Source organism: Gopherus evgoodei, unplaced genomic scaffold (assembly GCF_007399415.2).
Source record: "Gopherus evgoodei ecotype Sinaloan lineage unplaced genomic scaffold, rGopEvg1_v1.p scaffold_376_arrow_ctg1, whole genome shotgun sequence".
Taxonomy (NCBI): domain Eukaryota; kingdom Metazoa; phylum Chordata; order Testudines; family Testudinidae; genus Gopherus; species Gopherus evgoodei.
Genome location: NW_022060045.1, coordinates 1 through 13,151, shown reverse-complemented (window position 1 = coordinate 13,151; position 13,151 = coordinate 1). Strand labels below are relative to the sequence as shown.

Here is a 13,151-nt window from a genome sequence, read left to right as displayed (position 1 = left end):
ACACTGTGATTAACACACCCAGGGCAGTTCTCTCAAAGCCCAGGTCAGCTGACTCAGGCTTATGGGGCTGGGACTGCAGGACTATAATATGACAGTGCAGACATATGGACTTGAGCCCAACCTCTGAGACCCCACGAGGGGTGAGGGTTTCTGAACCCAGGCTTCAGTGTGAACACAAATATCTGCACCACAGTTTTTAGCCTCTCAGCTCTAGCTCCATGAGCCCAAGTCAGATGACCCAGGCCAGCCCTGCTGCCATCTTTATCCCAGGAGGGGTGGACCCTAAGGGTACGTTCCCATTGCAATGTAAGCCCAGGGGTGGCAAGCTGTGCTCAAAGCAGCACCCTGCAAGCCCCATATTCACCACTCTCATATAGTGATGATAGGTTTTGAACAAAGTCTGCCTGGTGAGGGATCATTTTAAAAATCTTGAAGTATTCATCTGTTGAACATTAATGTCTTCTTGCATTCTATGGGCTCACATTGGTTTGGGAAGTTATGAAGTTTGCTCTGTGTGCATTACAGAAATATGTTATGAGGTTGGGAAATGCCCACCACCAGCCTTTCAGGGAAAAAATGGAGGAGCCAGACTCACTGCTGGCCCATTAAAGGTATCCACACGCCCAAGGACTATTCCAGGAACCGTGTAAAATGCAGACTTCTCCGAGATAGCACAGAGACAATGGACAGTGCTTGACTCATGTCGTAGCAAAGGTACTTTCTAGCAAGTTGGAAGAAACTATGAAAGGGAAGTAGAGACATTATGAATTGGCCTCTCTCTCCCACAACTCAACAGCTGGAAACACATCTGGAGGACAAAGACTGAAATGAGATAAATCAGAAGAGAATAACAATAATACATTCAAATCAAAGTCCTCAAACAGACTGGTATTGGTTTTTCAGCAGAAAATTTTCAGTTTGGGGAATTTTCTTTTCCGAGTCAGATCTTGCCCAGGGAAGCATGGAGAAAATGTTTCAGTTGCCTTCTTCAGGACAGCTTGCCCTAGACATTCTAGTTGTGGGTCACTGTCATGGCCTTGATGAGAAATGGGGTATTTTTATAATTTGAGGAGGTCCCAGGGGTGTGTTTGGGGGAGATTATGAGGATGCTACCTTTTGAGATAAAAACTAAGAAATACAGAACTAGAGAATTTCTTTTTTCAGAAATCTGAGATTTAGACATTTTATTTAAAGCTGGGGAGGGGGAGCAGAGAGGGTTGTCTGAGTTTCTGAGAAGGTTTTTGTTTGCAAGGAGCATTATTGTTTGATCTGTCATTGTACCAAAGGGGAGATGTTTGTCTATAAAGGAGGGGTGAAGACAAAAAGCATCCCATGAGGATGGGATTTGAACCCATGCATGCAGAACACAATGGATAAGCATCCCATCACCTTAACCACTCAGCCACCTCATCTAACCTGCTAAAAAAGGGACAGTAGGAGAAATCTAAGGCCAGCACTGATAGGGACACGAAGGAGTTTTTAAATACTAAGCAGAAGCAGGGGCTGAATGAGCTCCCCCCTCACATCTAGTGGGAGAGACTTCAGGAACAGACTGTGTTTGCATAGACACACCTACTCTGCCTAGGTATGCAGCATGATGGGGCCGTTTCCCCAAAATGACCAGTTGTGGCAGGTTACAAATCACTTTAGCACTGAGTGATATGAAATGTTATTTTCCTTCCTGTATGAGTGAAGGGCAGCAGAACATACCTAGTCGGTCCTGATGGAGGGGTAGGTGGGTGAGGAATAGCTTTTAGTGGACTGTATAGAAATGATTGAGGACATCATCCTAAACCAGTGGTCCCCAAACATTACACACTGTGCCCTCTTAACCATGTCTGTGGCCCCTCAGAAGCCACAGTCGAAAACCAGGGCTGGGAGTGGGGCTGTTGCTTGCTGAGGAGAGGGGTGCAGACAAGGGTAAAGGGGGTCAAGGCTGAGCTGCAAGCCAGAGGCCCAGGCTGAAGGTGGGCTTGAGGAAAAGCTGGGACAGAGTGGGGCTCAGTGCTGCTCCCTCCACGGGGCTGGCTCGGGCCCTGAGGTGCCCCCATGAATGTTCCTCTGTGTCCCCCTAGGAGTCACACCCCACATTTTGGGGAGCACTGAAGTCTACTCGCTAATCAGGGGTTAGTGATGCCAAAGCCCAGGGAAAGGGACAACAAGTGCAGGGACCCCAGCACCAGAACCATGCCCCCCACACTTCTGTCTGTGGATCTGCCCCTGTTCTACACCTTCCACTCATGGCCCCATCCACTATGTCACCTCTGTTCCACCCCTTCCCCATTGGCCCCACCCTGTCACTCCTTTACCCCTGCACCACTGTGGCCCTGAGACCAGAGAAGCTCTGTGCCCTTGCTGCAGCCCCCGGGCCATAGCAGGGAGTGGGAGCTCCCCCAGCCCTGGGGCTGACATGGGGCAGACTTTTCCAGGGGGGCCCAATTTGGCCAGGGCCACTAGTCATGGGCCACACTGCCCCCTTGGTGACGCAAGGTTTGGGGAGGCTGAGCCCCAGCCCCGAGCCTCCATTATGAGCCGCCCAGGCTACCGTTGCTCAGCGTGTGGCCAGTCTCCCTGTGTTCTCTGCTGTTCGAGCTGGGGAGCCTGGCTGGCCTTAGGGATGGGGCCCCCCGGCAGCCGCCCAGGGCTCCAGGGGGTCAAAGGGCACTGTGTGCCAGTGCAAAGGTGCTCACTGCTCTCCCCTGCCCCAATGCTCCTCCATGGGGCCATAGAGGGTTGGGGGGAGTGAGGAGTAACACTATGTGCTCCATGCGTCCTGGTCACTTTCCCCACCTGGGCTGTGCTGCGAGGGGAGCATCAGAAGCTGCTGCTCTCTGCCCTCCCGCTATGCAGCCTGGCTGAGGAAAGTGACCTGGATGCAGGGAGCTCGGATGATGTCGCTTCTCGCCCCCACAACCCCTAGGGGTGCCCGGAGGAGCAGCGTTCCATGGAGGTGTGGGCAGCAATGCCAGCTGCTCCATGCACACAGGTCAGTGTCCCCCGTGGGTGCAGGAGGGGGTGCAGGGGTTAGGGGTGAAGGGGGTGCAGGAGAGGGGCAATGGCTGGTGGCACAGGAGGGGAGTGTGGGAGTTAAGGGCAAAGAGGACACAGTGTAGGGTTTAGGGCACAGGAGGGGGCAGGAGTTGGGGTGAAGGAGGCACAAGGGTTGGGAGTGCAGAGCTAGCGGTAAAGGGGGAGGAGGATCGTCCAGGGGTGATGGGAAAGTGCCTAAGTACACGTTTTGCCCAGGGCACCAGCTCCCCTAAAGCTGGTCCTTGATAACATTTCTTGCTGGGAGGGAGAGGGTAGAATAGGAAGGAGTCCTAGCAGCTCTTCTGGGAGCGCAGGTGAAGAATGACTCCCCTTTCTCTAGATTTTCCCCGTGGGGCTCTGGGGCAAACAGAGCTGCATAGCTTCCATCACTTTCTCCAGATTGTCTGTGCTGGGCTCCTGTGGAAGTTACAAAAGGCAACAATTACCTGACGTTCCTCAGCCATCGTGGACAGAGCCACACAGCTTCCTCTGTAAACTCTACAGGTTCAAATCAAGTCTCTGAAGTCCATCCACAGCTAGGATGAGTCATTCAGTCCTTTGTAGAGAGCATCAGTTTGTAGCAAAGTCCCTCCAGAGGTTCTAAGGGCTGGAGAAATATGCCTTCTAGTGAGCTATTGAAAGAGCTCGACCTGTTTAGCTTATCAAAAGAAGATTGAAAGGTGACTTCATTGAAGTTCCTTAATGGAGAGAAAATATTGGCTCTCTTTAATCTAGCAGAGAAAAGCATAACAAGACCCAATGGTTGGAAGGTGAAAAGAGACAAATTCATTTTACACTTAAGGGACAAATAATCAACAGCGAGGCTGATTCATCATAGAAACAAGCTACCAAGGAAAGTGGTGGATTTGTCATCTCCTGATGTCATTCAGTGAAGACTAGATGGCTTTGTGGAATGTGTTTGCCCCAAAAGTAGCTATTGTGTCATACAGGAGGCCTGTGATATGCAGGGGGTCAGATTAGATGCTCCAACGGTCTCTTCTGGCCATTAAGTCGACTAATTTCTGAAAAACAGAGTGTAGCATTGGGAGCAGCGTCTGATGTTTTACTGTCTAGCCAGCTTGCTGCATAGAACGAACGCTCCTTGAGTGGGGTGATCCACAGGGAGTAGCTCAAACCTCCAAAGTGCCTGGCCAGGGGCAGGACATTGGCACAGCAAGGGAGGGGTGTGGCAGTGACATCACAAAGGCCTTTTGCAGGACCTCAGACTATTGGTCCAAGGTGGTGGGGAGGTGGTGACCTCACAGAGAGATGCTGACATCAGCCAGGCAGGACAGGAGCGAGGGGCAGGGAAACCTCAGAGACCCCTGTGGCTTTGCTTCAGCAAGTCTCCTTCTCCAGGTCTCTCTTTGAGGACTGAGAGAGTATTCGGGTTCACGTACGTGAGCGCCAGGAGGAACTTCTTTCGAGTTTTCTCCTTCCCTTTTCCTGATTTTACTAGAAAACAGCCGTCCCTGTTTAGAAGGTAAGAGCCTCCTCGAGAAAAGGGGTGTCCTGGGCGTGTCACAGTTCGGATGCCAGTGGCCTCCTCACACTGTGAGGAAGCTCCTGCCGTCTGCTCTGTGTTCGCAGTGCAGGAGAGAGCAGCATCCACGGCAGTGATTTGCTCCTGGCTGCCAGAGCAGAGCAGCAGGCTCAGCTGTCAGAACTTCCCAGAGCAATGAAAGGGGAGGGCCCATGGCTCTGTAGCAGGAATGCAGGGCAGGCGAGTTCACAGCAGGCATTGTGGGATACTGGAGGAGGCCAGTTATGGTGATATAATGAACGGCAGCGTCTACTCTGTCACTTTAAGTTTGCTGCAAAAGCTCTAGACCTCCCATCAAAGTTGTTTTATTCTGTCAGCAAAACAGGGCAGTTTTGTTGCCAGACGTGGCATTGCAGTGTGTACACCTGCCACAAGCTGCTGACCAAGGTAGCCTTGTGTTTTTTACACACTTGAGCAATATAATTCTGCTGAAACAACTTTGTAGTGCAGACCTGGCCAAAGATTCACTCACACACAACTTGTAAGGACAACGTCACCTGCTCCTCTGCTTTACAGAATCCAAACACAAACAAAGCTTGTCAGGCCCCGGTGATGATGGCAGGGAGTCAGGTGTGGGCAGACAGTGGGCTTTAGCTATACACAGGCACCATGGCTTAGCTGGCTCAAACATCTGTTTTATAAACAGAAGATCCTGGGTTCAACTCCCAGTGGTGCCTTGTTGACTGGTTGTTAGGGCATTTGTTTTTGGCTAGTGTCAGAAGACAGGATTCAGAGCTAGATGGGCCTTTGGTCTAGCCCAGTGTGGTTTTTCTTATGGTTTAAATAACACTCACAGGCACTGGTAATAGAGTTACTGAAAGTTTGGGAATTAGGAGCAGGTAGGTCAGTGGCCCAGTCCCCACACAGATGACACTCTCCCTCTGGGACAGGGGCAGGTCTGAGCTCTCACTCAACTGCTCCTTGTGGCTGCCAGTATCTGTGAGCAGCTTGTTTGGTTTATGCCAAAAGTTGAGTCCTGCTTTGTGCACTGTGTGTGAGAATGAAAATCCTGAATTGCCTCTTGAAATAACGAATGCAGCAGGATGTGTTATTGTCCCTACCCCAAAGCAGACAGACCAATGGAGAAATGCCGTCAAGTCCAAGGTAATACCTCACTGCCATTTTACGTTTTTGCTTGTTTAGACTCCTTCAATCTGCCCGGTCCAGGCTGTCCTCTGCCTCAGCTGCTGCTCCCAGCCTGCTTTAGAGTCAAACATGCAGGGGTCTCAGGGGAACAGGCTTGGACAGGGCAGCAGCCTGGGTTGGGCTGGGAAGATGCTGGGAGTTCTGGTTCCCTGAGAACTGGCCCGGCTCCCTTCTCAACAGCAAACAAATCAATTCCACATCCCCTCCCCAGAAAAATCAGCCTAGAGACAAGAGCAGCAGGGGATGATTCCCTCTAGTTCCCACCGAGGCAGGAGAGAACCCAGGGTGTTTCTAGCAGAGCTTATGGAACTGATGTGGGGAAACCAGCCTTTAATAACAGGCAGTTCCAGTTTAAGCTAAGTGTTTTTAACAATTTCTACAACATTAAAAAACCCTTCCACCGTAGTGGCACCATCCATAAAATTGCTTCAGACTTATAGGTTCCTAAGTGCACAACTAAACATCTCTTCAAATCCAAGGGAGTGGAGATCAGTCAATGTTCAGAGTCATCCCACATAAAAGAACCATGTTGTCATACACACTGGCCCCATCATGTGGCCATCGCCTTTCCCTCCTCTCTGTTAAAAGTTTCAGTATTTTGCACAGAAACTTTCTTCCCTCAGGAGAGACCTGGGAACCAGGGCTGCCAGCCAGACAAACACCTTTAAGAGGAGGCGTCATCTGTCAAAAAATGACCTTTCTGCTTCAGTTCAGTGACACCCTGAAACGTTACTTATCCTGGCAGAGCTGGAGGATTGAAAGCAGCTACATCAAACCCCTGTGTAGCTAACAGGACTGAACACAAACACTCCCTTGGATCTGAAGAGATGTTTAGTTTTACCCTTGGTAAACTACAAGACTAAAGGGAAAGGCGGTGGTAGTGTCAAATATAAAGAGTGAAACACAAAACAATCATCATAGTTATGTCCATAGTGACTGCAAAATCTTTCTATATTCTTCTTATTATCATCAGTGTATTATTTTCTCTGGCATCTAGACATTGACTAGACCTTGACCAAGAAATTTGCATCTTGATAAAATAATCGACTACCCCTGGTTAAGGCAATGGACTTGACACCCACTCGGGCAGTGATTAGCTGCCAAATCTTAACAACTGGTTCCCTATAAAAAGTTCTGATTTAAGGGGGGGGAGTGGAGGAGGGGCTGGGGGAGGGGAGATATACCCATGGGGCTGGGAGCCCCTGCAGGGCCTGGGGCAAATTGCCTCACTTGCCCCCCGGCAACCCTAGATCTTGCAGCCCCCCTGCCCCCTTACCTTGCCGGCAGCTCAAAGCAGCAGGACAACTCAGGAGCTCAGCTGAGCTGCCCAACTGCTGGCCATGCTGCAGCTCTGTGGAGGGGTGGGGGGCCTGGGGGGAGACATCCTCGTGGGGCAAGGAGCCCAGGGCAAATTGCCCCACTTGCTCACCCCCCCACACAGCCCCAGAGCTTGCAGCCCCCTTACCTTGCAGGCAGCTCAGAGCTCAGCTGAGCTGCCCAGCTGCTGGCCATGCTGCAGCTCTTCGGGATGGGGGAAGCAGGGGAGGGCCTGGGAGAGACATCCGCGTGGGGCCAGGGGCCCCTGCAGGGCCTGGGCCAATTGCCCCACTTGCCCCCTCCCCTTCCCTCTGACCAGCCGTGGAGCATGCAGGAGGACCCCCACCACACCTTGCCGGGTGTCTCAAAAAGCGGCAGCAGGACGACTCTCAAGCTCAGCTGAACTGCCCAGCTGGTGCCGGCAGCTGGCCATGCTGCAGCTGGGGGGAAGCCAGGGAAGGGCCCGAGAAGCCTCAGCCTCCCCAGCTGGGAATCCTGGGAGCAACAGGATGATCCGGCCCACGGACTGGAGTTCTTTGTCCACCTCCTGGCCCTTTAACAACCGGTTCTCCATGGAGGTCTAATTTTAGCAACTGGTTTTTGGGAGCTTGTGGGAACCGGCTCCAGCTCACCACTGCACTCAGGTGTCTCCATGAAGGTTCAGTACTAACAACAGTGGCTGCCTTACAGCCATAGCTTTTAATCAGGGCAATACATTGATACAAATTCCTGTTAAATCATTTCTCAGCCAGAGTCCATCACCCACATTCCTTAAGGCACTGGGCCACCATGTGGACGTTTCATTTCCCTGCTCAATTTCATAGAGACACAATATCCTTTGCACAGATCCGTGAACAGCAAAACCTCCCTGTGTCTCTGGTCTGAGCCAGGGCACTCGATTCCAGTGAACCCTTCTCTCCTGCAATGGCAATGGTCAGACAGAGGGGACGTGGCCACCTGCATCCCTGTCAGGGAGATATTGGCTCTGCTCTTTCTTTCTGCTGCTGTAGTCAGTCCATGAAACATCAGGGATGGGATGCAAGGCTGAGCTCACACACCAATCCCCTGAAACATTTCAGTGACCCAGAGAAATCCTGCCCCCGGCTATTGGAATGATATGGTAGAGATTCGAATAGGAAAGGGACTGTCTGAATTGTCAGTGTGAGGAATGAACAACAATCTATAGCAATGTCGTTAGCCACAAACACACTCTAATCATGCTCCAGCTGGAAGGGAAATGGGCAGGAACTGTTGCTGTTCAGCCATGGGCAGACTTACACTAATGCACAGCAGTGAGTGTGCTGGGGGAGCTGGTCTGAGCAATTTGAAGTGACAATTCTGTGAGAACAGAAACATTGTGTAGGGAAACAGCTGTCCCTCAAGTAGTTGTGGCTGAGTGGTTAAGGCAGTGGACTAGAAATCCATTGGGGTTTCCCCACACAGGTTCAAACCCTGCCAACTACGGAAGCATTAGTGTATTGTCATTGCTGTTGTCTTAGTGCCTGAGCATCCATGGAGCCAGATCTGGTCTCACTCTGAGGCTGTCTTCACTTAAAATTCTGCTGTAGCACTGTGGAGTAGACAGTTGCTACAGTAAGGGGAGGGGTTTTCCATCCCTGTAATAGCTACATTGACAGAACAATCTTTCCTTTCATTTAGCACTATCTAACCATGGCTTAGGTCAGCTTAATTATACTGGCTCTGGGGTTTTTTACACCCTGAAAAACGTACTAGTTAGAGGGTTTATTCCATCACCCTCCCATTCCCTGGTCCTTCTTGCATAACCAGAGAGCAGCAATACCCAAAGTTCAAAGGTGCAAATAATTCAATGTTTATTGGGGTAAGCTTCCAGCAAGCAATGATTCCAGTTTCCTTCCTCAGGATCCCCCTTCCCAGCTCTGACATCACAGAGGCTTGTCTGTGTCCTTGCTCCTATTCCCCTCTTAGCAAAACATAATTCCAGTTCCCCTACCCCCATTCCCATTCCCCCCTTTACTTTCTGATTGACTGCAATCTATACAGTATAACTGGAGTTCTGCTTAGCTATACCTTAGCCAATCATTTTACTGAAATGTAACTAACCAATCCTAACATACTGTAACATGATTATCTAACCAATTATACCCCACCACCTTAATTGGTTTACACCCAACAAATTAATTATACAGCAGATAGAAACAATCACAGAACCAAACAGAGATTATACAGACAAGCAATAGGAAAGTGGGGACTACAGTGACAGAACAACAAAGAAATGAGGATTTCACACCCCAGCTGTTGGTAAGTGAGTTGTTCCCAGACAGGATGCTATCATAGCAGAGGTTGTGGGTGCTGATTGCTTAACTGTCTGGCCCACAGGGCAGGATTTTGAGGTTCATCATTACTGTCTCGGAATGCTAGCACCCATCTTTTGTTCACTTAAAACGCGAACAGGGAGATTCCAACACCGCAGAACTCATGGAGCTCCAGGAAACATGTATCTTTAGGTCCGGGTGAGTGTGTCTAAAAATCAGCTGTGCTGTGGAAGGTCTCTAGGAGTTGAAAGAGATGTGCCATCTCGACCTTCCTAAAGAGTTCATCAAATATTAATGAAAACTAGGGTTGATAAGTCATGTTCTTTGTAGCATTAGGCTGGTGGATTGGTCTAAAGTGCTAGTTTTAAGACTCTTTTTTCCTATCTCTTGGGTGCTCTGGTCTCTGCATAGAGACATGGTTTCAAATCCCACTCCTGATATTACCATTTAATTCTATCGGGAGAAAATGGCCTCACTTCAATCTCCTTTGGAACAATAGAACCCTACTTGCTTAGCTTTTCTATTCCAGTAGTTGTGAGAGAAGCTCCAAACCAGTAGGAAACAGGACCTCTTCTCTCGACCGATCAATTTTTGTCTTTCTTCATTCCAAGCCATTTACTGAGATACATCCATATTTCCCACACTATTGTGTTTAGCGTCTTTGCTTTTATGAAACTTTAGAGTCATCATTTAATTGCCACACAACTGTACTTCTGAAGTGAAGTGAAGTGAAACAATATTTTTTGGATATGCTTGCAGAAGAGTTTTGCTTTCTGACGTGGAAATGAACAGGGCCTACCTGAGGGGCACAATGGTACTCCCTTTTCTTGGCTCATCCAAAAAACATACGTTCTTGATGGCCTTTGTTTCCCTGTTCGTCAAAGGGAAATCAGCTGGTGTAGCAGCTACTGAGAAAGCCTTAGAAAAGGGCTCCAGGTTTCACAGTAGCTGGTTTCTGTAGTGTAGTGGTTATCACATTTGCTTTACATGCAAAAGGTCCCTGATTCAAAACCAGCCGGAAACAGTACTGGTCTCTTATTGCTCCAAGTCCTTTCTCAAATACATCTATAGCTTTTATGATTTCTTCCTCGTTATTTTTTCCCCTTTCATGGAGCTTTAAATTCAAACAGAGAAGCTTAGCCAGCATTTTGAGGGAAGGAACAGACCATCATTTGGGAGACCACCCGCTCCATAACAAATCTGAGCGTAGAAGAATCCCAATCCATTGTCCTGCATATTTAGCTGCCAGCCAGCAGTTTTTCCTCTTGCCTTCTTTTTTTTTTGAGATAACCTTGAGTCCAGGGCACACACACTCTCTGCCCCACACATCAAATCTGGCCCTGCTGCAAAGTGACCCCTAAGAACCAGCAACCTGCATGAGAGCATGACTGGGGGGAAAGGGTTTCCCATGAAGCGTATGAGCCACTGGATGAGTTGGAAAGAGGCAGCTCTGAGTGTAACAGTCAGCAAAGAAGGTCTGTTTGGGGATGTGGCTCAGTGGTACAGTGCCTGCTTTGCATGTATAAGGCCCTGGGTTCACTCCCCACATTTGTCTTTCACCCCTGCTGCTTTGCTCATGGCCAGCTGGCATGTGGCCCAGCCAGTCTCCCTTCACAAGTTTCAGTCCTGAGCAGTGAGGTCAAAGTGCCAATTGCATGGAAGCTCTGTGGGGGTTTCTGCCCCTAAAGCACCATGGTGACTCTAAGATTCCCATCCACTGAGCTGCTTGATGAGGAAGGACTGGAGAGAAGGGTCCCATCAGCACAGAGGGAGGGACAAGGACATGGAGGAGCAGTCAGTGCTGCAAGAGGTCAGTGATTTACACAAGACAGGGGACACTGGCCCTTGGAGGGGACAGGAGGTGAGGGCAGCTTGTTTACAATGATGATGAATAGAAAAAAAGGCTGGAATCAATGAAACATGAGACCATAGAAGGGGAGCTCCACAGAGGGCCCTCGGTGCTCATACACCCCAGTTCATAAGTACACAACATAAGAATGGTCACACTGGGTAATCAAAGGTCCATGTAGCCTGGTAGCCTGTCTTCTTACAGTGGCCGATCCTAGGTGCCCCAGGGTTCCACAGGTTGACTGTGTGTTATGTGAAGAAATATTTCCTTTTGTTTGGTTTAAACCTGCTGCCTCTTCATTTCATTTGGTGACCCCTAGTTCTTGTGTCTAGAGGAGTAAATAACACTTCCTTATTTACTCTCTCCAACCCAATCATTGTTTTATAGACGTATATCATCTCTTTTCCAAGCTGAAAAGTCTCAGTCTTATTAATCACTCTTCATATGAAAGCTGCTTCATACTCCCAATCATTTTTGTTGCCCTTTTCTGAATCTTTTCCAATTACAATATATCTTTTATCAGGTGGGGTGACCACATCTGCACGCAGTATTCAAGATGTCGGTGTGCCATGGATTTCTGTAGAGGCGCCCTGGCTTGTCCTAGATAGCGAGAATAGACAAACAGGGACCCAGCCCCCTACAGTGATCCCATGGACAAGAACCTGGTTGTTTGTGGGGTGAAGGTTTCCTCTGGACAAAGGGGAGCTGAAATCTCTCAGTGTCCTGGAACTTAAGCAATGAAAGCTTCAAACCCTTCATAGGCGTGCGTTGAGGTGCATCAGCAGAAGGTTGGGCTGGAGCAGGGGTCGGCAACATATGGCACGTGAACCAATTTTTAATGGCACGCTGGGGCCTGCTGGGACTCCAGTGTGCCGTTAAAAATCCTGCCGGCGCGGTAACCCACTGGCCCCTCCCCTGCCTTCCCCTGGAGCCCTGCCGCCAAGTGCGCAGCGCTCTAGGGGCCAGGGCTCCGCACTCCTGCAGGGCAGCGTTTGGCTCTGCGGGGGGTGAAAGCTCCCCGCTCATCTGGCGCCCTGCCACCTTGCGCGCAGCACTTTGAGGGGCAGGGCTGCATGCACTGCGGCAGGGCTCTGAATGAGCGGGAAGCCTCATGGTAAGGGGTCCAGGGTTTGGGGGGTTGGAGTAAGCAGGGGGCAGAGGACAGGGAGCAGGGTGAGTTGGATGGGGGGTGGGATCCCAGGGGGGTGGTTGGGGCGGGGGTCTCTGGAGGGGGCAGTCAGGGAGCAGGGGGGTGGATGGGGCATGGGAGTCCTGGGATCTGTTAGGGGTTGGGGGGTGGATAGAAGACAGGGCAGTCAAGGAACAGGGAGTAAGGAGGGTCCTGGGGGCACAGTTAGTGGTCTGGAGGGGGTCAGGGAACAAGGAGCTGGGGGGGTTGGATGAGTCAGAAGTTCTGAGGGGGGCTGTCAGGAGGTAGGGGTGTGGAGAGTGGTTGTGGCAGGCAGAGAGTGTGGGGGGTGTATGGGTCCAGAGTTCTGGGGGTCCTGTCAGGGGGCAGGGAGCGGTTAGATAGTCATGGGAGTCTGGAAGGTTCTGTCTGCGTGCAGGGGTGTGGATAAGGGTTGGGGCAGTCAGGTGACAGGTAGGGGGTAAGGCCCTATGGGGGCAGTCAGGGGACATGGGGCAGGGAGGCTTAGATAGGGAGTGGGGTCCTAGGAGGAGGTAGTCGGGACGAGGGAGGGGATGAGAGTTCTGGGGGAGGAAGTCATTGACCCTCTGCCCGGAGCCTTTACCCCCCCACACTTCTCAGGCTCCTGCCCTGAGCCTTGCACCCCCACACCCCGCCCAGCCCCCTGCCCTGAGCCCTGTACCACCCAGCCGTCTGTTGACTCCTTCACTACTCTACCTCCCCATTACTTCAGCCCTGACTCTGGCACCCCCACACATACCCAGCCCCCCTACTCTGACAACCGCACCCCTCACATGCCCCCAGCCCTGACTCTTGCACCCC

At 50.7% G+C, this 13,151-nt stretch overlaps 3 non-coding genes across 3 annotated transcripts; all 3 read left to right on the top strand.

Moving 5' to 3' along the window:
- Window positions 1-5,176: 5,176 nt before the first annotated feature.
- On the top strand, window positions 5,177-5,250 carry TRNAI-UAU. The gene has a single exon. It is a non-coding gene; the product is annotated as a tRNA-Ile (tRNA).
- Window positions 5,251-8,418: 3,168 nt separating this feature from the next.
- Window positions 8,419-8,500, top strand: TRNAS-AGA. Its single transcript has one exon. It is a non-coding gene; the product is annotated as a tRNA-Ser (tRNA).
- Window positions 8,501-10,281: 1,781 nt separating this feature from the next.
- On the top strand, window positions 10,282-10,354 carry TRNAV-UAC. Its single transcript has one exon. It is a non-coding gene; the product is annotated as a tRNA-Val (tRNA).
- Window positions 10,355-13,151: the final 2,797 nt, after the last annotated feature.